The 27,802-nt window shown below is 37.0% G+C and overlaps 2 long non-coding RNA genes across 2 annotated transcripts in view; one reads left to right on the top strand and one right to left on the bottom strand.

The window, feature by feature from the left end:
• Positions 1-27,802, top strand: part of LOC309637601 — a 138,812-nt gene that overhangs the window by 85,711 nt on the left and 25,299 nt on the right. The window lies entirely within an intron of this gene.
• Positions 16,014-27,802, bottom strand: part of LOC309637604 — a 92,729-nt gene continuing 80,940 nt past the window's right edge. Inside the window, exon 2 of the long non-coding RNA XR_014250699.1 lies at positions 16,014-16,308. This is a non-coding gene — a long non-coding RNA (uncharacterized lncRNA). The remainder of the gene's footprint in view (positions 16,309-27,802) is intronic.

Below are 27,802 nucleotides of genomic sequence, written 5' to 3'. Positions count from 1 at the left end.
ACATGGAAGCAATCTAAATGTCCATCGACAGATGAATGGATAAAGAAGATGTGGCACATATATACAATGGAATATTACTCAGCCATAAAAAGAAATGAAATGGAGGTATTTGTAATGAGGTGGATGGAGTTAGAGTCTGTCATACAGAGTGAAGTAAGTCAGAAAGAGAAAAACAAATACAGTATGCTAACACATATATACGGAATCTAAGGGAAAAAAAAAAAAAAAGGCCATGAAGAACCTAGTGGCAAGACGGGAATAAAGACACAGACCTACTAGAGAATGGACTTGAGGATATGGGGAGGGGGTGGGGTGAGATGTGACAGGGTAAGAGAGTGTCATGGACATATATACACTACCAAATGTAAAATAGATAACTAGTGGGAAGCAGCCGCATAGCACAGGGAGATCAGCTCGGTGCTTTGTGACCACCTAGAGGGATGGGATGGGGAGGGTGGGAGGGAGATGCAAGAGGGAAGAGAAATGGGAACATATTGTATATGTATAACTGATTCACTTTGTTATAAAGCAGAAGCTAACACACCATTGTAAGGCAATTATACTTCAATAAAGATGTTAAAAAAAAAAAAAAAGAAAGAAAAGGGTTCATAGTGAGAAGCCTTGATAAACGCCCACATCTCTAAAATTTAGATTTTATATGCCAGAAAGTGTGAAGCATAAATTATATCCTTTTGCCATTAAGAGAACTGTTTACAGAGAGGTTTAACTGAGGTCAATGTCTGCAGGAATATTTGTTTAAAACAGACATTTTCATTATGATTAACAAACACTTATATAGCATGTAAGTACCAGGTACTATTCTAACTTTTACAAATATCCAACTTATATAATCCTCATATTAATTCTACTTAGTAGACAATACTATTATCAAACCATTTTTTAAAATGGGGAAATCTGAAGTGGAGATAGTCTTAAGTGACTTGTCCAGTGGTGCATAGTTAATAGAGATGGAGCTAGGATAAAATGCAGGGGCCCTGGGGCCAGAGGCCATACCCCTAGGCAGTCTGCCATGTAACCTTTAACTTAGTGAGGAAAGGAAGCCTTTTTGGCCAATGCATGGGCATGCAAAGCCCACCTGCCTGGAGAATTCTGGCTTAGACTGGCAGGAGGGTCATAGATTTAAAGTTTTCTGTTTAATTTTATTTACAATTTAACTTTCATAGTAGATGTTCAGATAATTATAAACAATATATATGCTAACACAAATCAGCAGTTTAAATGAAATAGCTGCAAATGAAATTTCTGAAAAGAAATGAAAGTATTAACAACTATTGTTGGAATACATGTTCCTGGATCCTGAACTGTAGACTTAGCTTTTAAAATCCCCATTTTATGCTAAGATTAAGTAAGGACTTACCATGTGCTACGTACTTGTCAAAGTTATTTAATTCTAATAACTTATTAACGCCTCATGACAAATCCTACAAGGTAGGTGCTATTACTATTCCCATGAGGAAAGTAAAGACGAGAAATGTTAAATAACTCTTAGCAAGTACCTTAAAGATGCTTGTTTTAGGTGGGTGACTTGGACTAGGGGTACTGGTCTTGGAGACAGAAAGAATGTGAAATGAATTTGAGACACACTTTGGAGCTCGAACCCACTTAGTGCTTTCATGGACACTTTAAGGTGAACATGTTAATGCAAAACAAGCCTAATTAGTTGGTATTTCTTGTAAGGTGCTTTTCTTTTTCTATTTAGAAATATGTCCTGACATTTGTAAAGGGGCTTTCAATTTACAAAGCACTTTCTTCTTAACAACAGCAATAAGCAATTACAACCACTGAACTGAGTACTCACCATGTACTAGAGGTGGGGATTCTATGGCTTGAAGATGTTAAGTGCTAAGAACTTCAGAGGTATATGTGTTCTGACTTATTCTTGCAAATGTCTTCTTAAAAAAGTAATGCTATTATTGTCTCCTAATTTACAGATGGGGACTCTCAGGCTGAAGAAGGCTGGTAGCTAGCTAACAGTTTCTCCTAATTCTAGGCCTGGATGTGTTCCTAACACTACAGTTGCCTCCAGTCAGGTGTGGAATCCAATCTGAAAAAGTTGAGAAAGGTCTTTACAGGTACAAGAACTCTTCCTTCAGCCAGTGGCCTTGAATTACCCAGACTGTCTGCATTTATAATCAGAGCCTCATTCCTAAGGGGACTCACACTTTACTAAGCTGTGTAAAACACATGCACATACACTCACACACTCACACACAACACACACACACACATATATGAATTATCTCTATGGAAATATATAGGAATATGAAATAGTCTCATGTTAAACATATAAGCTATAAATGAGTATGAAATATAAACAAATATATATATATATTCAAAGTTGAATATATATACATTCAAACTTGATTTTATATATATATATATATATATATATATATATGTGTGTGTGTGTGTGTGTTCCCAAAGTACCTGTCACCAAAAGAATGCTCTATTTCCTAATGTGGTCAGTCTCCCTAGCTATTCTTTTAAAACCAAGTCTACAATTCACAGCACTATCAGAAACCTAAAAGAGAGCTCAGGACTTTACTCCTTTTGCAATTTATGAAAGCAGAAACCTACACGCTGAGCCATGACCCGTAAGAAAAAAGGAGGCCCTAGCAAATATTAAGGCCTTCAAAAACATGGCACATCTGTCAGCTACCAGCATGCAAACATGTAAAAACTAGAGAAGTAAACGTATAGCCACTCCTATTTCTCTAGTAATTGAACAGAGAAATCTGTACCTGGAGATGGGCGCTAGTTTTGATGAATGAAAAGCAAGCACGGGCTCTGTCCCTTTAACAGAATAAATTTTAAAAATGTACTAGCTAATCATTCCAGACATTGCCTAGCTTAAAATGCTCTGTGTAGAGTGGCAAATATTTATACTAAGCCATCATCAAAAATCTGGGAGACTTGTCAGTCCAAATGGAATGATTCATCTGTAAGATAAGCAATCAATAACAAAGAACTTGAAATTCTATCTCTTGCAATAATTCAAAAAATGAGAAGAGTGATTCATTCAATTTTTAGTAAATTTTTATGGTTTGCATATAATGTGTCAGGTTCAGTTCTAAGAATTAGGGAGAGATGAACGAGGCAGGTATTGATCTTGTGGTAAGGAGAATTCTAAGATGACCCCCAACCCTGATGACTCATGCCCTTGTAGAAACCTCCTCCTAATAGTAGGTGAGACCTGGAAATAACGATAAGATATCATTCCTGTGATTAGTTTACTAATCAGTTGACTTTGAGTTAATCAAAAGGGAGATGATAACTGGTTGGTCTGACCTAATCTTGTGAGCCCTTAAAAGAAGGCAAAGCTCTAGAGAGACTTCCCTGCTTGCCAGAAGGAAGAAAGCAAATAGTTCCCATGTGCCTAGGGAGAGGGAAGCCTCTGAAAGCTGAGGACCTCAGTCCTACAGCCACAAGGATTTGATTTTTGTCAATATCTTCAATGAGTTTGGAAGAGGACTCTGAGCCTCAGCTTAGAGTGACCCTCCCCCCACCACCAGACACCTTGATTTGCAGTCTTCTGAGACCCTGAATAGAGGATCCAGCTAACCCCTCACCCATGGGAACTTCACAATAATAAATGTATGTTGGTTTAAACCACTAAGTTTATAGCAATTTGTTACATAGCAATAGAAAACTGATACAGCTTTTTGGTAGGAAAAATGATGAAATTCTCCAGCCTCCAAATTTTCCCTTTCTTTTGTAATCCCCTAACCTTTCATGCCTGAGATTGTATCCCCCTGCCTCTATAAGTAAGGTGTCAGGAAGGTGAGCAGAAAAACGAAAGAAAGGGGAAGAAATACATGACCTCATCAAATCATATGCTAGACAAAAGGAAATGGAGCCAGTAAACTCATTTTCTCCAGGATGATAAGCCCTGCTACCATGGTGATCAATAACATTATCTGCAAAGCCATCAACTGAAGAAATGCAAAATCAAGGGGTAACAGATAAGGCCATCAGAAACACTAGTCCCCAAGAGGAGTGGGCTCCAAATAAATGAAATGACCAACTTTCAGGACACTTTTTAACAGGAACCAGAGCATAGCAGGTAGATAGCCCTAGGCAAAAGGAAGTTCAGGCAGAGGAATGCACACTTTGTCTCCCTCTGAAAAGTAGTTTGGCATTGATGCATACATTGTAACATAGGAAACTAATTGGCACCAAATGTAAGAAGCAATTTTTACTGTGAGTGTTAAAAGTTTCTTTTCTCTTTGAAATCGCACTTTTAACTTGGAACCACACACAATGCAGACTTCAGCTGCTGCTGTGTCTAGATTTTCATTAAAACACACATGCCATATGCAGTATTTTGATCTTGGAAGTGCTTGATATGTTAATAGTCTTGCTTTCTATTTGTGAACTTGGCATCACTCTTATTTGGTGGGCGTGATGAACGAAAAAAGGCTGGGTGGTGGGAGGACAGAATGCCCTTCACCGAACAAAGGCGAATGCTTCTAAACAGGCTATTATCTCACTCAGCCATGGTCAGAGAACCTATATATATGAGAATTACAGTCGACTTCTGCAAGAGTAATGCTCTATTAAAAAACTCACTTGGCCCTTCTTTTCATTGCTTCCAAAAATTCACTTGAATCGCAAACTCCTTAGGAGGAGATCATGAACTCCTTTCTACTTAAAATCTCTATGACAGAAACCCACAACACCTAAATAAAAAGGGAATTGAAGCTCCACTGTGATGATCATTCAATAGCTAATCTCAGACCCCCAGGTTCCTGTAAAAAAAAAACCCTTTCCCAGTAGACATCTCCTATCTTCGGAATCTCTGAACACTGATTTTTAAAAAAACACCCAAAGACAATCAGTTCAGTAAAAAGAAACGAGCCACCGTACAATAGTTCTGATATAAGTGCAATTAAAAAAATATGCCTATGCCTATGTCTTGCTTTGATAGTCATTATAATCATGAAAAATATATGTTCATGTGAATATCAAATCTTAACATTTTTCTGAAAGTGCAACATTGGAAAACACCTGTGCTAAGAGATTTGGTAAGATACAAAATACAAATGAACACATGAATGGATAAACATGCAAAAATAAGATATTCCTTGCCTTCCAAGAACTCATTATCTATTGAGACAGAGACATACATGGAGAACTCTGATACTCAACTGTCCCTGGTTAGTGCTACAGTGACATTTGAAAAAGAGCACAACAGAAAGACAAATGAGTTCCAGCTGGGGAAACCAGGAAGACTGCCTGGAGGAGGTTAGAAGTAAGTTTCCCTTTTTAAGGAAAGATGTTCATTGCTCTAGAATTCAGATAGTGATTATAATAATGGCCCTTCATGTCAACCATGTGTCAGATCCTATAACTGATGCTTTTTTTTTGTTTTTATTTTGAGATAACTGTAGATTCACATGCAATTGTAAGAAATAACACAGAGAAACTGTACACTCTTCACTCAGTTATCAAAATGGTAACATCTTGCATAACTATAGTACAGTATCAAGGCAAGAAATCAACACTGACCTTAATCAGATCTTATTTCACCAGCTATACATGCACTCGTGTGTGTGTGTGTGTGTGCATGTGTATTTAGTTGTGTGTAATTTTATCACATGTGTAAATTTATGTGACCATCACCACAGTAAAGATACAGAACAGCCAGTGGGGGCTTTTTTGTGCATGTTCACATTAATATTTACAGATGATATTTATTGAGTTCTTGTTATGTACCATCCTCAGCACTAGGCATTTACCTTCACTGGTGATATAACTGTTCTCTACAGAATAAATGGCAGAGACAGCCATTGTTTTTATCAATTGGCCTTCTTAGGTAACACTACTCTAATATTCCTCTGGATAACCACCCTGTCTTTGTGGCCTCTAGTGATTGACTCCTAACTATAGGTTCAAGGTTGAGCAGACTTTCAGATTTGTTTGTCTTGGCCTTGTGATAGGCACACAACTTAACTGGAGGTATTAAGACCTCCAGTTAAGTAGGTATTTCTGAAAGTCTTTCCTCCTTCACTGAACTTGACCTGAAATGTTGTAGATGTAGAGACACTGGCAGCCATCTGAATACTTCATGGATACTGACAATGATAGCGACATGAAGGACAGTGGTTGATACATGGAGAGAGACAACATTCTAATGGTGTCATTTAAACTCCTGAAAGCAGAAGGACCTGGCAACAGGCTACCCTTTCATTTTTCAGTTAACTGAGACATATTCCTATTTCCTTAAGCCAATTTAAATCAGGTTTCCTGTTACTTGTAGCAAAAGACTCCTGATATAAAGATACTCTTATTATATACATTTTTTAATGGGAAAACTGAGGTACAGAGATCTTAAAATAATTTGCTATTTTAAGGAAATAAGAAAAAGGAAACCCAGTTTGTACAGAATGGAACCAAGGTTGAAACTAGACACTATGAGTCTAGATGCTCTACTCTAAGGGCTAGGATATTATGGACCAATGTCATTATGTCATTTGGACCAATCAGCAGGGGTTTTGATTCCTCATTGTATAGATGAGGAAATAGATCTGAGAAGTTTGGAAGATAATTGCAACAATTTGCTACATTAAAAAAAATACTTCAAAACTTAATGACTCAATACCGTTTTACTTGCTCATGATTCTTTTTGCCTGCAAATTGGTCCAGTACAGCAGGGGAAATCTTCTGCTTGTCTCTCCCGGGGGTCACTCATGTGGCTGCAGCTAGATATTAAATAGTCTGTGGGGTGACTGGTATGGGAAGCATTAACGAGGATGGCCCATCTGTGATCCATGGGTCATTCATCCTCACAGGTAAGCAAGGTGAGCAGTAGTGGAAGAGTTTCCAGCAGCAATAGCGGGGCAAAGAGCAAGTGCTTTTCAAGCTTCTGGTTGTATCACATTTGCTCATGTCCCATTGGCCAAAGCAAGTTGGGTGGCCAAGGCTTTTGCACCATATCACACTGTACCTCTCCCATATACATGAAGAAAGGGTTACTAGGCAGAAGGAATAGGGACAGGAAGGTGTTAGATAAGATAGAATACAGTGAAAGATCAGGAAGGCAATGTTAAGAGGAGACAATGACGCTGAAGGTTTCACGAAGGAAGTGATATCAATGGGTCTCACAGTAGCAGTTGAACAGAGGGAAAGGAGGGGAGGAGGGAGGATGTGTAGCTAAGGGGAAATGCTTTCAATTAAGTAATGGAGCTGCTTACGTTCTTGGAGTCCCATGGGCTGCAATATAGAATGAACGAGTAGAACTGGTCTGAGAACAGTTTACAAAACACTCAGAAGACATGTTGTGGAAGGTTAAGAGCCTTCTACCTTCCAGGCCGAGGGAGCTAGAGGTTACTTGGGCAACACGGCATTTTAAACTCTTCGGATTTTAACATTTTCTAACTAATTGCCCTTTCAGTTGCTCTGCCCTACTGCTACTATGAAGGAGTTATATTTTATGTCAATAGATTTAACACCTTTCAAATTAAAGAAAATAAATACAAGTACTTTGAAATTATGCATATGTTTCAGAATCACGTGTTAAGGCCATCTATGTCTACGTAAAATGTAAAAAGTTATAGATATTTCCTATTTTGGGTAATCTCTAGAATTACCAGAAATGTAATTATGCAACTGCTAATAATCTTGGTTATTTAGCTGAGAGCCATATAAATTTTATAAGGCAATAAATCTTATTAAATGTTCCCTGGAGTATCAATTGATTCATTAACTTATAATAAATGCTTTTAAAATGCAAATTAAATAATAACTGGAAACACCTCAGTTAAATGTCACCAGGATACCTATTATATATTTCTAGTAGAGATATGTATTTTCTCTTCCCTTTAAAGCAGTGTGTTCATAAGCAGTTAGTCAATAAGATGGTTACTATGCTCGGGGGGGTGTCGTGGGGGGGTGTGGGTATGGAGAGGAGGGCTTGGTGAATTAAATTCTAACTTAAAATGATCAATCAGATCATTCAACTCAGAATCTCTTTTTTAAGAGTAAGTCTTTGTACAGCCACTCTGAAAAGCTACTTGGCAATATATCAAAAGTGTCTTGTCCTTCCACTTAACAATTTCACTTCCAGGAAACTATTTCTGAAATAATCAGAAAGCCATTCAAAGATATAGGTGTAATGACATTCATTGCGGCAATATTCTAAATGTGTGACAATGTCTAAATCGATCTGGTGTTTTCATTTGATGAAATGTTATTCAGAAATTTCCAATTATATTTCTAAAAGATATCTAATTACATGGGGGAAATTCATATAATGTATCATTAATGGCTTTTGTTATAATATTTATTTTTTTGAAAAGATGTAAAACCATATTTCCAGCTTCATCCCAATTTTTTTTTTTTCCTAATATATTTATTTATTTATTTATTTATGGCTGTGCTGGGTCTTCGTTTCCGTGTGAGGGCTTTCTCCAGTTGCGGCAAGCGGGGGCCACTCTTCATCGCGGTGCGCGGGCCTCTCACTGTCGCGGCCTCTCTTGTTGCAGAGCACAGGCTCCAGACGCGCAGGCTCAGTAGTTGTGGCTCACGGGCCCAGTTGCTCCGTGGCATGTGGGATCTTCCCAGACCAGGGCTCGAACCCGTGTCCCCTGCATTGGCAGGCAGATTCTCAACCACTGCGCCACCAGGGAAGGCCTCATCCCAATTTTATAAAAATATACATTTATAGAAAAACACACCAAAGGAAGTTCTTTCAATATTGTGTGGTTATAGCTGTACAGTGGTATAATTAATAATGATTTTAAATTCATCTCCTTTTGGGACTTCTGTGACAATTTTAAATATTAAAAAAGTCTCTAAAATATTGGATTTCTAATTTGGAGAAAAAAACATGTTACCTAAAGAAAAGAGAAAGACAGAAGCAACCTTATTTATTGAGCATAATAACAGCTTCAGATTTTAATAAAGAATATTCCAGCTGGTGATAGAAATATATAATCGCTGAAACTAAGGGAGAGTAACCCAATCACATATAAGAACATAACTTCGTATGGTTGTGCTCATGCAGAGTGAAAGAAAGATGAAAACATACTGAGAAACCTGACAAACAAGAGAGTAAAACATTGCCAAATTTAAAAATAAGCCCAAAAGCTTAGAATTTGATATATTAATTCATCAGGTGGATTGAAAATAGACTACAGCATGTGAAATGTTTAGGTTTTGTTTTTTTTAATAAATTGATTGATTTTTGGCTGTGTTGGGTCTTCGTTGCTTTGTGCAGGCTTTCTCTAGTTGCGGTGAGCAGGGGCTACTCTTCATTGCAGTGCGCGGGCTTCTCATTGCAGTGGCTTCTCTTGTTGCAGAGCACGGGCTCTAGGTGCGTGGACTTCAGTAGTTGTGGCACGCGGGTTTAGCAGTTGTGGCTCACGGGCTCTAGAGAGCAGGCTCAGTAGTTGAGGTGCACGGGCTTAGTTGCTCCGTGGCATGTGGGATCTTCCCGGGCCAGGGCTCGAACCCGTGTCCCCTGCATTGGCAGGCAGATTCTTAACCACTGCACCACCAGGGAAGTCCCTGAAGTGTTTAGGTTTTATTGCCACTGGAATCATTACATAAAAGTATGGAATTAATCTATTTAAGCATGACTTTAATTTCAGTACTTTACTAGTATCATTCATTTTCAATCCTTTATTCCCACAGATTTTATTTGTTCCATAAGAACATTTTTTGTTCCAAAGTTAATACAGTGACTAGATTTAAAAAGGTACTTACACAAAAGTCCCTGGACATTTGATTTTCCAAGGCATAAATAATGTTGCTAACTCCCATAGGTCTAAAGAGGGAGCTATTGACTAAGAATGGCTGGAATATGTCAAATTGAATAAAGGTATGTCTCACTTCACAAAGAAACCCTTGTACATATTACTAACTGAACTTGACACTATCGATACTTGATTGAAAAAAGTAGGTTACTTTATGAATCAACTTCAGCACTATAAACATGAAATACTGTTTTTTCACTGACATCATTTTCCTTGATTCAACAGCTGCTCATCCCTACCACTATAAAAAAAACTTCCACTTTTGACAAGTATTGTTTTAAAGGTTCTATAATAAAATATTATATATTGCCACATCTCTGTTACACACCTTCTTCACAATATTCCTAAGTGATTGTGTTGTCAGTATGGTTAACCTTTGAAAGTGAGACCAGAAACTTGGCCTTTGGAGGATCATGATTTTTTAAAAAATTAATCTGTTTAGTAACTTGGAATTACAATGGATTATAATATTCTAAAGCACAAACTTGGTACTAAAAAAAGCATGGTTGAGTAATAACAATTTCTGAAACATCAGTTATCCACAGTATATGTATGTACTTTTTTTTTTTTTTTTTTTTGGCTGTGTTGGGTCTTCGTTTCTGTGGTGTGAGGGCTTTCTCTAGTTGCGGCAAGCGGGGGCCACTCTTCATCGCGGTGCGCGGGCCTCTCACTATCGCGGCCTCTCTTGTTGTGGAGCACAGGCTCCAGACGTGCAGGCTCAGTAGTTGTGGCTCACGGGCCTAGCTGCTCCGCGGCATGTGGGATCTTCCCAGACCAGGGCTCGAATCCGTGTCCCCTTGCATTGGCAGGCAGATTCTCAACCACTGCGCCACCAGGGAAGCCCACTGTATGTACTTTTTGAAACAGTGATGGCCAACTTCAGGTACTAGTTATTCCAACCTAGTGATTCATAAGTATAAGTAACTTCTCTGACATATCCTCATTACGGGATATAATCAAGGCCGTTTCTGCCACATACAATCCTGAGTGCTAAAAAGCATTCAGAGAGCAATGCCAAGCACAACACAGTTTGTATTTCTAAAACTCCATTCAAACGCTGTGTCAATAAATTTGAATGAATGCATGTGATGTTCCACTGAAGGCAACTAATTCGTAAGTCGACTGGCATCTTCTTCTTTTCATCAGCAAAACTAAATATCTTGAGGGATCTTTCCTGGTGAATTGTCAATACTTCTGTGATGAGGACATTTTCATAAAATGACTATGACTGTGACGTATGACATGGATCACACCTATTTCCCTCCTATCTGTTCTGGGAGATCTATGAGATGTGACCGGTGGTAATTGGAAAAAGGTTCAATCTAAAACACTGTTTCTTTCAAGTTTGATTTTGACAAACCCTCAAAATCCTCTAAGACAGTCTACTAAGATTTTAAGTTGGTCCCATACAGTTATTCAAATATTCTTCAAGAATAATTGATGAAAATATAATAAACGTACATTGACAGTAAAACTTGAGCAGCTAAACAAATATCCAAATTATAAGGAATTATTTTCATTGTTAAAAAACCACACATAAATTAGGCATATAGTACCCAAAGCAATCTACAGATTTAATGAGATCCCTATCAAATTACCCATGACATTTTTCATAGAACTAGAACAAATAATCCTAAAATTTATATGGAACAATAAAAGCCCTATAATTGCCAAAGCAATCCTGAGGAAACAGAACAAAGCAGGAGGCATAACCCTCCCAGACTTCAGACAATACTACAAAGCTACAGTAATCAAAACAACGTGGTATTGGCACAAAAACAGACATACGGATCAATGGAACAGAATAGCGAGCCCAGAAATAAATCCACACACCTATAGACAATTAATCTTCTACAAGCAAGGTCCTACTGTGTAGCACAGGGAACTATATTCAATATCCTGTGATAAACCATAATGGAAAGAATATGAAAAAGAATGTATATATATGTATAACTGAGTCACTTTGTTGTACAGCAGAAATTAACATGTATATATGTCAATCCTAATCTCCCAATTCATCCCACCCTCCCCTTCTCTCCCTGTATCCACCCATCCGTTCTCTACGTCTGCATCTCTATAAAAAGCAACCTCAAAAAAAAAAATTAGACACATACCTGAATATAAAAAGTAATAGATAAGTCCTATGTTACATTTATAGGTAGGTTTTAAATTTTAAATTTTTAAGAGGAAAGATAATTGAAAACATATTTTTACAATGGGTAATATATGCTCTTAAACTCTGATGTTTTCAATGATAGAGAATACATACTGATTTAGCTCTTATCTAGATGCACTATAAAAATTTATTGAAAAGTCATTTTTTGGGTTGAATAGAAAATAACCTGACAATTACTTTTTTTCTTATATCAAGTTATAGATCGTTAGCTCAAAGTCACATGGCTATCAGAAAGGAAAACAAAGGAGATTAATTGTTTTGTATTTGAGATCAAAATTTGCCTGAGGGAGATAGGTACCCAGAGTTTAGTAGCACATGTCTAGATTGATTTCCCATAGATAAATTTATTGACTATAAAAGAGTACAGTAACTTTAGTACCTAGGCCATCTGGGATTTGGAATCAGTAATCATTTAAAATATATACCACTTTTAGAACACCTATCAAATGTGAAGGCAACATTACTCTGACCCAAATTTAAGTTGTATGTTTTATTATTTTTTTAAATAATTTATACTGGTGACTTTACATTAAGCCAGTTAAACTCCTTAACATCTCTCTGAATCGCAGCCTCAGTCTCTGAGTTCATGGTTTAGGATATGAGTTGCAAGTTGGTCAAGAGATTTTCTCTATGTGATGCTAACTGTCCCCATGAGAATGATTTTATGGCACTGACCTCTTTGCTCTCTGTAAGCAAGCTAACAGGTTTAGGTATTTTCTACAAACAATTTATGGAACAACATGAATTCTTTCTTACAAAAAATAACTATCAACATCTTTTTTGTTTTTTCTTATTTTCTACTTTACAAATTTCAAGCATATGGCACTATAACTTGACATCTGTATATATTAAGTGATCCCTACCACAAGCCTAGTTGTCATCCATCACCATACCGTTGACTCCCTTCACCCATTCCATGCACTCCTAACCCTCTTCTCCTTTGGTAACTACTAATCTGTTCTCTATATCTATGAGTTTGCTTTTGCTTTATTTTGTTTGTTCATTTGTTTTGTTTTGTATTAGATTCCACATATGAGTGAAGTCATATGGTATATGTCTTTCTTCATCTGACATATTTCATGTAGCATAATACCTTCAAGGTCCAACCATGTTGCTGCAGTTGGTAGGATTTCATTTTTCTTATGGCTCAGTAGTATTCCATTGTGTGTGTATACATATATGTATATATATGTGTGTATATTTATATATGTATATATATGCCACATCTTCTTTATCCGTTCATCCACCAACAGACTTAGGTTGTTTCCATATCTTGCTGTAATGGACATAGGGGTGTATATATCTTCTCAAATTCGTATTTTTGTGTTCTTTGGATAAATACCCAGAAGTGGAATAGCTGGGTCATATGGTAGGTCTACTCTTAATTTTTTGAGGAATCTCCAACATCTCTTCTTGATGTTTCAAGACACTTGTATGTACCATCAGTCAACACAATGAGTATGGCAAATTTGGTCATTACTATTTAATAACATTTTAAAGCTTGATATAGGTAGTAAACTCATTAGGTTACCATAAACAATTCAAAGGCGGGTAAAAAAAAAAACTTAAATATATCAATTTAAGTGGAATTATGAGTTTTCCCATGTAATATTAGCTTTCTCACTGCAAACAATTAGCACTAGGGATTAAGAAGAAATTAACATCATGGTAGGTCATAATCACAGAACCCCATGGTTTGAAAGTTTATTCCTAATATTCATCAACGCTAACATATTGCAAGTGTCTTCTTTAATACAAAGATGATAACTACATAAAAAATCAATAAGTCTCATTTATAGAATTGCCAGTTTTATTCCAAATCGCTGATTAGTTCTGCCCGGAGGACAGGGTCATTATGAACTACTAGAGAGCTCAGTTATTTCTAACAGACATTTTCAGGGTCAGAGTTAGTGAGTAAGAGCAATATTCCTGTACTATATAAAACAGCTGTTGCAGTTTAGGAGTCTATAGGGAAATAAAAATCTATCTAGGTACTTTTTTGCATTTATATTTTATTTGGACAAAAGTCATCTCATTTTCTAAAAGGTAAAGCTTCATTCAGATTATTCATTTATTCAACAAGCATTTATTCAGTGTCCAGCATGAAAGTGAGGGCTCAAAAATGAATAAAAGTTGTCTTCTCTCAAGGTGCTGCATTTCTGAATCAATTTATTTTTAGCTCACTCCACATTTTGATAAAATGGGATTCCTATACCATTATTTAAAATTATTTAAATTCTAAAACAAATGCAACAATGTTACTAAAAAGAGATAACATTATTTTTGAATTACCCACATGCCTCTCAACCACTGGAAAATTCTAACATGAGCTCCATCCTCTACCTCAGTCCATCACAGCCTTTCTTTTTTTAAAAAAATAAATAAAATTATTTATTTATTTTGGTTGCTCTGGGTCTTTGTTGCGGCATGCGGGATCTTTAGTTGCGGCATGCATGTGGGGTCTAGTTCCCTGACCAGGGATCGAACCCTGGCCTCCTGCATTGGGAGCGGGAGTCTTAACCACTGGACCACCAGGGAAGTCCCCACAGCCTTTCTTAATTAACATTTTTTGATATGGAGCTGGGAGTCCCATACATTTTTCAGATGTTATAAATTAAAGAGTTCAAAAGCCTCTAATAAATTAAAATAATAACCTCTTAGGAACAGAAAACATAGATAAGAAGGATTGATTTTTTTCCCCTTTCTTTTCTTTTTATAGTATCTATATGAGAAGATGGATGTTATGTGAACCTAGTTGTGGTAATCATTTCACAGTCTATATAAATCAAACCATTATGCTGTTTGCCTTAAATTTATACAGTGACACACGTTAATTATTTCTCAATAAAACTGGGAGAAAAACGGATTGCTTTTTATTTGGCATTTACTATCAAAGATACTTTCAAAAAGTTACATAAAATATGTAGAAATATATCCCATTACAAAAAAGCATCTTAACAATGGGAACTCACCCCAATTTTTATTTCCTCTTTAACAGAAACCACACAAGGAGTAGATGGCATCTTACGCCAAATAATATATGCTAGAATTTTATTTTTAATATATTATAAAAATAAGTCTTTAATATTTTGCCCAAATATTGAAAACTTAAAATCTTATTTTTTTTTCTGTATTCTTCACCCAAATCAATGGCCTTTTTTTCACCTTTTCCCTTCTTCCTCTACTCTCTTCTTTAAAACTCATTTAAAGACCACAATGTTTAGTATCTATAAGTCTTGTAAAGGTATTTAGACAAAAGCAATAAAGTTCTGACTTGGAATAATAACAAATAAGTTGGTGTGTGTGTGTGTGTGTTTGTGTGTGTGTATTTTCCTCTGGATGTTCCTCTAAATAAGGGTCCAAGATTCTATAGATAATGGGAGTGGACAGGGTCGTATTTGAGAATAAAAACCTTTTTGGGCCTCTGAGACCAAAATAGTATCATTTGAGTTTCCAGGAAAAATATGGAATCTAATATTTATTAAACACCTCCCATATGTGAAGCATTTTGTTAATCTTACCCTAAGTCCCATGTGCCCATATTCTTTATCCCGTATTGTGAGAAGTAAACAAGAATTTTCACACCTGGAAAAGACGCATATCTTCTTTGTTCCTTGTCGGTTTAAGGCAAGGACAACTGATCAGCTAGTTTCTCTTGAGACCCTGCTGATGAGTAGTGGCTGCTTAGGACACAATGATGAAAAGGATTCTGAGGCTGAGGCTGGGTTTTACAGGAGGAAGCTGACTGGTGATGTCTGTGTTCCTTGCAGGAGCAGGCGATATGAGTGCATATTTATTGTTTCTGACTTAGATACTGCAAACAAAGCAGCGTATCTGCCTCTTAACGCTTAATTCCATAACGTCAGTCCAATGAGCAGAATATATCTCGCAGACTTTGCAAACTATATAAGAACATCTTCACAAACATACAATTTGATGTTACTTTGTCTCCATGTGCCTATTCTTATCCATGTATTTAATAGTTTACTACAGCTTTCCCTATGATATGTTTTTTTTTTTGTTTTTTTTTTTTTTTTTAATGCTATTCTTGTCTGCTTACATTCTTTTTATGTATGTATGTATGTATGTATGTATGGCTGTGTTGGGTCTTCGTTTCTGTGCAAGGGCTTTCTCTAGTTGTGGCAAGCGGGGGCCACCCCTCATCGCGGTGCGCAGGCCTCTCACTATCGCGGCCTCTTGCTGCCGAGCACAGGCTCCAGACGCGCAGGCTCAGTAACTGTGGCTCACGGGCCGAGTTGCTCCGCGGCATGTGGGATCCTCCCAGACCAGGGCTCGAACCCGTGTCCCCTGCATTAGCAGGCAGACTCTCAACCACTGCGCCACCAGGGAAGCCCCCTATGATATGTTTTAAAAGATGGTTATATAGAGCAATAAATAGGAAAAGGCAAATCTAAAGTATTAGTAAATAAAAAATGACAGATCTAAAATTAAAAATCAATATTTAATCAACTTAATATATTAGTGACAGGTGAGGCTGAGTTTACTATTTCTGAATGCTTTCAGTATGAATTAAAAGAAGCTCATAATTGAGTAAGATTCATGATTTATCACAGGTCACAGGAATCCATAACTTGTTCCAGCTTTCATATTCCCATTAATATGAGCACTTGTGAAACACCAGACAATTTCTGGCAATGATGGTCAATTGAATTATATAGATATGAGAACTGAGGAGTTCACATCCTAAAAATCTAAGTTTAAGGTGGAAGCTATAAACGGCCAAAGAACAATAGGTCTTTAACATAAAACTGTTACTTCCACTGCCTCTCATGTTGAAAGAACTGAAAATTAAGTTCAAACATCTTTCCACGGCCTTCCGGGTCCTATACGATCCAGTCCTGCCCACCCCTCTGATGTCAGCACCCACCATTCTCCTCATTTCTACTTTGCTCTCCAAGCTCTGGAGTTATCTCCAGTCTCCTGAGTCAGTGAAGCTTGTTGCAGCCTCAAGGCCTGTGCACTTCTTATTTCCCCTGTCTAAAGGGTTCTTTCCCAAATTTTCATAAGATTGCCATATCTTGTCATCTAGGTCTCAGCCCAAATCACACATCCTCAGAAAATCTGGCCTGACCTTCCCTCATCTCTGATCACTTTCAATCTCATTATCTTGTTAACCTCAACCACTATTTTAAAATAGCTTGGGGCTTTCCTGGTGTCACAGTGGTTAAGAATCCGCCTGCCAATGCAGGGGACACGGGTTCGAGCCCTGGTCCAGGAAGATCCCACATGCCGCGGAGCAACTAAGCCCGTGCGCCACCACTACTGAACCTGCGCTCTAGAGCCTGCGAGCCACAACTACTGAGCCCACATGCCTAGAGCCCATGCTCTGCAACAAGAGAAGCCACTGCAATGAGAAGCCCGCACACCACAACAAAGAGTAGCCCCCACTCACTGCAACTAGAGAAAGCCCGTGTGCAGCAATGAAGACCCAACGCAGCCAAAAATACATAAATAAAATAAAATAAAATGAATAAAATCATCTTAAAAAAAATAAAATACCTTAGTCTTTCAATTATTTATGATTATTGTCTGTCTTTTTCCATCAGAAAGTAAGCTCCAGGCAGGCATGACTTATGTCAATATTGTTTATTCCTACATCACCAGAGGTGAGACCAGTGCCTAGCCTAGGGGCTAGGAAAATACTTACTAAAGAATTGAGATAGTAAATAAAAGAAGGAACAACTGAATATGAATGCTTTTCCCACTTTATTTTAATGTCAGATTGTCATCTATTCTGAGAAAGTAATGTATTAGACAACATTCCCAAGACAAAAGCCACACTGAGGTGTATAGAGTTGATTCTTTAATAATTTTATGGTGAATTTTCTTCTTTAGCATCTCGGCTCTGTATCATTGATAGCTCTTGTTGGAAGGCACTTCTTAGACCGCCTTCCCTCTTGACTTAGTTTGTACTAACTTCCAGAAGTTTTCTTTTGTAATGCTGCATCACAATAAGCTCGATTAGTGAACAAGAGTGTACACAACTATGAGAATGAAGATTTGTATAGTAATTGCTGACAGTTTCTTTACTATAATAATAACAGTTAAGGGCTTCCCTGGTGGCGCAGTGGTTGAGAATCTGCCTGCCAATGCAGGGCACACGGGTTCGAGTCCTGGTCTGGGAAGATCCCACATGCCACGGAGCAACTGGGCCCGTGAGCCACAATTACTGAGCCTGTACGTCTGGAGCCTGTGCTCCACAACAAGAGAGGCCGCGATAGTGAGAGGCCCGCACACCGTGATGAAGAGTGGCCCCCACTTGCCACAACTAGAGAAAGCCCTCGCACAGAAACGAAGACCCAACACAGCCATAAATAAAATAAATAAATAAATTTAAAAAATTAAAAAAAAATAATAATAACAGTTAAGACTGCTGTAATAAGAGATGACATTAATTCAGAAAGAACACCTTTTTTTAAAATTTATTTTATTTATTTATTTTTGGCTGTGTTGGGTCTTCGTTGCTGTGCGTGGGCTTTCTCTGGTTGTGGCGAGCAGGGGCTACTCTACGTTGCGGTGCGCAGGTTTCTCATTGCAGTGGCTTCTCTTGTTGCGGAGCACGGGCTCTAGGCGCACGGGCTTCAGTAGTTGTGGCACATGGGCTCAGTAGTTGTGGCACGCGAGCTCTAGAGCGCAGGCTCAGTAGTTGTGGCGCACGGGCTCAGTTGCTCCATGGCATGTGGGATGTGGGATCTTCCCGGGCCAGGGCTCGAACCCATGTCCCCTGCATTGGCAGGAGGATTCTTAACCACTGCGCCACCAGGGAAGCCCCCAGAAAGAGCACTTTTTTAAGTGTAGTTTTTCCTTATTCTGTCAGTAGTGGGAGTGTGCCCAACTATGTATAATAGCATTTTATATCAACTCTACCATGTGTTAATATGAAAGAAGTGATTAGAGTGCCTGCAAAATAAACATTAGCCCAATAAAAGATCCAGTTCTAAGAGTTTCAAACATACTACAGTTTTAAATTTATGTATAATAGACTTCATGTGATTTTCACGATTTTAGACCTTAAAGATATTTGGAAATGTATAATTATCATAAAGCAATCTGATATTTATCAAGTACCTTCTAAATGTTAGGCGTATTCATACTTGTATAAAAGACTCTCTGACCTCTAAGAGTATATTAGGTAAGATGAGGTTGCATTTAAGAGACCAAAACCTCAAAATAACTGAGATATAAACACAATAGAAACTTATTTCTCCTAAGTAAAATAAGCCTGGAAAGGGTTAGTTTAGGGCTGTTCAGTGTGGCACAGAGGCAATGACCTAGAGTTCTTCTGCAATGCTTAGCATTCCACGTCCTTAGCATGTGGTTTCCATATCATATACTGAGATGGCTAGGCCATTGCCAGCCCCCCACCCCACCCTGGTCCCCAATACAACTGACAGAGTGAAGAAAGGATGAAAGGATGATAAACTTCTTTTTAAGGAGAACTTACACTGACATCTGATTAGACAGACTTAATTCACATAGATGCATAGGAAATTTAGGACATAGAGTCCTTATTCTTCATGACCATGTGCCTAGATAAATTTTAAAGATTCCGATTCTAAGCAAGAAAGAGACAAAAGATATTTGGGGGAAAATAGAAGTCCCAGCTATAAGTACAAAACATAGAAAAAGTAAAAGTTAAGTATCTAATTTTTCAATTATTATTTTGGATAGTAAATCAGGGTGGATAAGTGAGAGCTTTGAAGTTAGGTCACCTGGATTTCAAGTTTGGGTCCATCTTTTATTTGCATTTGTGAACTTGGTTAAGTATTTAAACTTTCCAAGCCTCAGTTTCTCACCCATAAGTAGAGAATAATAGTAACCTGTATCTTACAGAGTGCTATTGAGATGATTAAATAAAATGATGGACATAGAACTTCCTTACCTTTAGCACACAATAAGTACTGATGATGAAGACAATGATGATAGTGATGTTAATGGGTAATAGTAGAAATAATGGTATTAGTAGTATTATTATAATTATAAAACATTATGATTACTATGATTAGTAGCAGAGAATGGTGGAGGGCTTCATAGAATAGGAAGTACTGGAGACAGACCAGGATGGACTGGTTGAATTTACAAAGCTAGAAAGGAAAGAGACGTCCCAGATGAGTATATTAATACACCATGACCAAGTACAAGATCGACCTGCGGTGTTCAAATTCTCCGTAACTTCATCACAAAAGGATTTAAAGCACTTGGGACACTGAAGCTTATTGAACTTAGATGTAAACATTATCTAATGATTTAATTATTAATACAATTATTCTACTGCAGAATATTATCTGAGTTGCTTCTTAGGAAAATACAAATGAGAAGTGTATTTGAGAGAATCCAACTAAAATCCTTAGATAGCACCTTTGGATGGAAAACCAACAGCCTACTTTTATTTTGATAACAGTAATCTCAATGTTACCAAAAAAAAATCTAAAAATCCTCACTGCTGATAAACCATTGAGAAAAAGTATGGTCATCATACCTATTTTTAATCCAGTATTTGAGAAAAAAAATATATATATATGCCTAATCTTTTCTTCAAAATGTGAGAAGCTTTGGGTATACCTTCAATTGCAATACTTAATTTATTCTAGCCTGAAACACTAAAATGTTCACCTGGGTGTGAACGCTTCATCTTCCCACCATTGGAAATCACTTGAAAAGTTCTACTGCCATTAGAAAGCCTAATTGAAAATTAATATGCATACATTTTCTTTCATCTTTTAAATATGCAAAAATAAGCTGTTTCTCAGTGATGAAGAACTAAACAGTAGTTTGAAATGCCACTTCTTTGAATTTCATAAGTCAATCTTTCCCTATATCTTTTTTTCTTCCTTTAATGTCACTCAGAGAATTGTAGGCAAACAGTGGGGAACTAAGCAAAGCTCTCTATAAGGCCTGAGTCTGAATCATACAGTTTACTCAATCGATGTGATGTGATTACTATCAATTAAGGTTATTTTTATCCCTTATTATGTGCCAGGCACTCTTCTAATATCTTCGCATTCCCTGTCTCATTTAATCCTCACCAGAAATAGATGAGGTGGACACTATTATTGTACCAATTTCAGAGCTCAGATAACTGAGACACAGAGAGAATAAGGACTTTGGCCAATGTCATGCAGGTGATAAATGGTGGAGATGGGATTACAATCCATCCAGCCTGACTCTACGTAACACATACTTAACCCCTGCATTACTTTGCCTCTCCTGTACATAGATCCACTTCCAAGCCACTGGGTGGAAAGAAATCTTTCCTTCCTTAGTTGAAAATTGTTTTATAGCTCTTTATTTCCACAAAGATAATTGTTTTCTTGTACGGCATCTGTGGCTTCATTTCTCAGTTCTACAAATTATTGGCTGAAAGCATTAAACATATAGTCTGGCTATAGAAAACATGCTGGTGAGCCCACATTTACACTACAGAATTCAGTTATATCTAGAGAAATAACATAGTAACATGTTTGATTTTCTCACAGAAAAATCTACTTCAGTGTCTACACACTTGCCTGAGACATAGTGAACTCTTTTTCAAGGCAGAAGAGGAAAAACACTGTGCATGGAAAAATACTGGCTGCTTTGTGTGTGTATGAAACTAGCTGGATCTTTACAAGATAAACACTCCATCTGATAAAAAGCTATGAGAGCTACACAAGCACCTCGCAGAGGACACACATAGCTTCTTAGTAATTCCTTGTTGTTTTAACAAACACACATCATCATAGCCCATTTTGACAGCCAAATAATGCTACCACCAATGTGTCATGACAAAAAAGTAAACCCAATTGAATGTAAATGGGAAAACCCATTTAAAATATGTTAAAATAATAAACATATATCAATCTAATCAAGATGGTAAATAGATTTTCAGTCACTCAAGTCCTTTATGGAAAGAGGACATGAAGATAAATTAAAGGAACAGACTTTTTTCATCAAAGGAAAAAAGAATTACATATGCACATACACACACAGACACAGACGTTAGATAAAGAACACACTTTGTGTGTTCTAGTTCCCAATGCAAATGGATTCCTCAGTTTATCCAAGTGAACTGCTTGAAATTTATTATAAAGGAAGGATGATGGGTATCTTCCAAAGGATGGAGCATTTTAGAATGAATAGGATAATCTTGTGTATGCTTCATTAATGCCAAACCACCCTGAAAATAAAGCAAAGGCAGGGCTTCCTCAAGGAGCAATCAATCTGGGAAGGGCTTTGAAGTTTGCCATCATGCACGTCTTCTCCAAATAGGCACCCAAGGTAATTTTTGAAACATAACCCAACTATATCACCCCCTCCCCTGCTTGACTCTCAATGGATTCCTGTTGGCTTCAGGATGAAAACAATGCTTACAGGGCTCTGTATATCCCTTCTTCCACCAACCACTAGGTTCCAATTCATAACTCCTCCACCCCACGCTCAAAGCCCATCAATCTTTTTTCAGTTCCTAAAAAAACCCATGTGCTTCCTTATACCTTAGGGCCAGTCTCCAAGTCTCATTGTGGCTATTACCCCAGTACCTAGTGGAATATACAATGACTGAATACATGCTACCCCCTGTTCCTGCTCCGTTCTCTCCCCTTCCATTCTTCACTTAGGGAAGCTTTCTCTTAGACTAACAACATGAAATGTTACCACATTCCTCTCTTCCTGGCACTGATCAAAGCTGTAATTCCACATTTATTTCTGTGATAGTTTGGTTAGTACCCACTTCCTTTACTAAACTCTTATTTCCATGAGAAGAGTAGCCAAGCCTTTTTTTTCTCATCATTGTTTCCCCAGTGACTGATAAAGCAGCTCTCACATCAGGCAACTCATAAACGCTTGTTTGAATATGTGAGTGAGTGAGTGAGTAAATGAATGAATAAATTAATGACAAAAGAAAAATCCTAGGAAGAGTAAAGTCCTTTTAACATTTTTATAAAGTAACCCAGGTATCACATTCACTCTGTCAAATAAAGGAAGCAGACGGTAAGAACTCCAACCCACTGGCTAATGGTAAATTACTTGGAAGTATAGTATTTAAAATCTGTTGTGAAATTTAAATAGTCTTGACTATGTCTCTACTAATAGTTTCAAGCAAAGTATATGCTTGCCACGTCTTCTCCACACGGCATGTTGGATTTTAGTTCCCAGACCAGGGGTTGAACCCCCGCACCCTGCAGTGGAATCGCGGAGTCTTAACCACTGGACCACCAGGGAAGTCCCACATGTCTTATTAATGGTTGTATTTCTGATACTTCAACTTTGGGCTAAGGAAAAAAAATCCCATCCAGTTCCAGGGGGAGCAGTACAGCCTCTGGGTCAAAGGAAACTGGTTAAAAGTTATTGGAACTCTACAAAAATACATGAAAAATAATTGTTCCACAGTGTTTCATTCTGAAAATATATAGGTGAATCTTTGAAATGGTGATTTATTTCTAACCACTGTTTTAAAAATAGTGTCCTCATGCAAATGTATTGGTAATGGCTTGCAGTAGTAGTAGCTAAATTAATTCCTTTCCAAATTAATGAAGTCAATGAGTCAGAGACTTTAGAATTGTAAATGAATTTCAAAAAAAAACTCTACAAGATAAAATCTCAGATGAATTATATAAGAACATCTTTGTTTTCCTTCTTTATTTTGCATACTTCTGTAGTATTTCTCTCTCTGGGAGAAACACAGATATTTGAAAAGGGCAGCCTTTATCCTACTGTCTCTTCCGCAGCCAAATTCCACAGTTACCTTGTAGCAACAACATGAAAGTTACAAAATACGATGAAAACCCCACAGTGTGCATTTGTCATATGTTGTCAAATGAATCATTTTTATTTATTTCACAGGGTTTCTATGTCAGTTATTAATTAAAATTAGAGTGATCTCATTATAAGGGTTTGCACCCTAGAGCAAGATTCTCATCTGAAGTGGGAATCTGACCTTTACAGAGATGTTTAATGGCTCAACTCAAACAAAAACATGTTGATAACTCAAGTTATCAAGAATGGATGTTTCCTGAAATTCTTAAATATGTCTGCGATGTCCATTTTAATGTCGTAGGACATATTCCCTATGTTTAAAGGATTCTGAGGTTCATAGCCATTTAGGGGAAAGTAGAAAATAATTTAGGTTTATAGTTTATAAAAAGAAAGAGAATCAGGAACATACTATTGATTCCCTCTATTTGCCATTTCTTCTTTATTCAGTTTAAATTTTTATTCCCACCTCCTCTTTCCAGTCTTTCGAAAATTCCATTCACTTCAACTTTCAACTCATAACTTTTTTCGTCAAATTTTCTCTGAAAATACACTGCCTTGAGAGTTTTCCCAGAGATAGGAGAATGAATTTTTAAAAGAAAAAATTCTGAACTTAATGGCCTTTCAACTGGTTAGATTTTATTTCTATTTTATTTATGCATTTATTTTTGGTAGTGCTGATATTTGTTTGAGTGTTCAAAGATGGGAAAAATAAAGAGCTTCCCTCCTAACCTAATTTAAAAAATGGAAAGTAGGTCAAAAGTCACTGTACTGCAGCTGGCTCAAATAATTTCTGACATGTAATACAGGGATGACCATTAAACTGGCATGATTTTTGCACTTAACGGCTTTAATATTTTGTCCAGAATAAATGTTCAGCAATAAGGGCAGCCTCTGATAAACTGTAATTTCTGTGTTGTCTTGCAGGTCAAGAAATGGATTATCCTTGTTGTACAAGCATTCAGTTTAATTAAGCAATCAGTCATTCATTAAGGCCCTATTTAGGTTCAGCACTGTGCTAGGTGCTTTGGGGGGAAAATAAGTACAAGATAGTGCCTGTGCTTAAGTGTAAAACTTATGTATGACTAAGGCACTCATGCAAACTAAGGGGAGAAAAAATGGGATGTAAAGGTTTGACAAAGAATGAGGACTACAGTAATTATCAAAGGCTCCAGGGAGGAGTTTGGATATGATGTGGATAGGAGGGAGTGTACGGGAAATTATTTTGATGGGAACATATTTCAAGGAAGGAGAATGATATTAGAGTTACTGGAAACCTACATTCCACAATCATGCAATGAGAATACAACAAAAGTATGCTTACTGTTAAATGATATGGGGAAAACATCAAAGCCTGTTAGATAACTTAATAGTCTACTACATCTTTACATACACAAATGAAAGTCATCAGCTTTAAAGTATTTTAAAACTCTTCATATCTGATGGAACAATTATTTTCTTCTCTATAATTTTAATAACAGATTTTTAAAAGATTAGATTTATCTAAACTCTGTTGTTACCAAATCTTTCAAAATGTATATATATTTTTGAAAACATACACTGGTTTTTCCTGGACATGATTCATCTCTATTCATAACTTTACTTAAAACATAAAACATTAATGCTTTAGCCAAAAATAGTTACTTATAATGTTACCATTTTGGAATGACCCTAAAACAGAGTCTAGGTAATATTCATTTTGTGAATAGCTTAAGCTCTTCTCCTTCTTAGCACTATACCTACCCTATTTTTGCCATTATATTACTCATTTGTTTTTGCTTATTTAAAAAATAAACATTTAATTGTTTCTAGACTTCAACTTCTTAAAACTCATGATTTTGAAGTAATTTTCTACTTACAGAAATGTTGCAGAGAGAGCACAGAAAGTTTCCATATACCCTTCAGCCAGCATCTCCCATTGTTAAGATCTTATTACCATGGTACATTTATCAACACTGAGAAATTAAGATTGGTACAATTTTATGAACTAAACTACAGACATTATTTGGATTTTCCCACATTTTCCACTAACGTCTTTTTTTTCCTGTTCCAAGATCCAATCCAGGTTATCATGTTGTATTTAGTCATTATATCTCCTTGGTCTCTGCTAATCTGAAATTTCTTTAGTCTTTCCTTGTTTTTTCATAAAGTTGACACTTCAAAAGAATACTGGTTAGACATTTTGTAGAATAGCCCTTAATTTGGATTTGTCCAACACTTTCTCATGATTAGACTGAGGTTATGTAATTTTGGAAATAGTGCCATGATGTGCCCTTCTAATGACATTATATCAGAGGGTAAGTAATATCAATATGTTTATGACTAGTAATGTTAAGCTTGACCACTTGGTTAAGACGGTTTCTGCCAGGGTTTTCAACAGAAAGTTACTATTTTTCTTTTTCTATAATCTCCTTTTTAGAAGTGATGCATTGAGTCCAGCTCATACTTAGGGGGAGGGAAATTAGGTAACGTTTCCCAAGGGAAGAGTTTCAATAAATTTGTGGACATATGTTAACACTATCACAGTGATTAATAAATATATTGAGTATAACACTTTAAGACTATACAACTGTCCTAACTGTCCTTGAAATTTTGCCGACTAATTTAATCATTCACCAGTGGACCTTGCCTACAGCAATGACTAATATCATGATCTAAAGGTGGCTTTCTATTTCCCTCATTCTGTCTATATTCAATAATTAGAATAATTCTATAAGGAACAGTTCTCTTTTCCACATTTATTTATTCAATCAATCACTTATTTATATCAGTATAGATTTGTGAATATCCATTTTATTCTTTGGGCTATATTCTAATACTATATATAATTATTTAATCGGCTGCTTATATTGCTCCAGCTTTGGCCATGGGAGAGTTTTCAAGCTGCTCCTGTGCCCATCTGACATGCTCCCATGATCTTTTTTCTCCTTCTCCTCCTCCTTCCTCATTTTTAGCACCTCCTCCTTCTCTGGCATCATAAGATGCACCAAGTTCATCTTATATTTTCCCTGCTCAAGCCCGGAAATCAACCATCTCTGTAATGAACCCTGATTCCTTTTATTGGAGGATAATTTCTAGAGACCAAGATCTGATCCCTGGGTGTGTTCACTGCTACTGTGGTGTTACTGCTGTGGAAATAAATGAAACCAGCCAAATGAGAACAAGCAAAGTTTATTTATTTAAAGCTTGCTATAGCAAGGGAGTCAGCCCCCATTACCTGTTTGACAGAGGCTCAAAGTAGGTAGGTAGAAGAGCAGAAAAGCTTTACAGTGAAAGGAGGAGAATGCTTCGGTTATGCCCTTTTTGGAGGCGATGACATGGGGAAGCCTTAGGTAGGTGAGCTAACTAGAAGCAGGACAGCCTATGTGACTGGTTAGGGGTAAATATTTGGTTTTCTCTGGCTGGTCGTAAGTTGGAGGCAGGGACAAAAATTAGAGAATCTGCCTGTTATTAAGCAAGTCGTGGCCACTCTGGGACAACTCTTACAGGGTTTGTTGTTTAGCTTCCTGCACCAGCTGCTAGAGATAGCAGTCTGACTTCCTACAAGTCTGACTTACAGGTAGGAGGCGGGATTCCTAGGCTGGTTACTGTAGATAATGGATGGGTTTCTTGGGCTGGTTGCTGAAATTATGGATCAGAGTTCTATTTTTATTTCCATGCTCTGGCCATTGTTCATATGCATATTCAAGTCTCTGTTTCTAAGCACCCTAAGAGAACAGTTAGGATATGTATGTATATATTACAGACCCATGTATATACACACATCTCTATTTATTTCTGTATATATTTATATTTCTGTAGATAAAATAAATATGAATTTACACTGATGCTGACAACTCTAATCCACACCAAAGAGTCTATTCTAGCATCTCCTCTTTGTTTATTTGTGACTAGTTTCTCCAATAGTAAGAAACTTGGCTCTCATTTATGCTCTATTTATTTATTTTATAGATCCCAGTGTGTATGTAAAGTTGTTTCACGATTCTACTATGAGATGTCACTTCACACCTGTTAGGATGGTTATTATAAAAAAAAAAAAAAAACACAAGAAATAAATGCTGGCAAGGATGTGGAAAAAAGGGAACCCTTGTGTATTGTT

This window comes from Balaenoptera physalus, assembly GCF_965194825.1.
Source record: "Balaenoptera physalus genome assembly, chromosome: 11".
In the NCBI taxonomy this organism is placed as follows: domain Eukaryota; kingdom Metazoa; phylum Chordata; class Mammalia; order Artiodactyla; family Balaenopteridae; genus Balaenoptera; species Balaenoptera physalus.
Note: the sequence above shows the minus strand (reverse complement) of the source record. Positions and strands in the feature narration are given on the sequence as shown.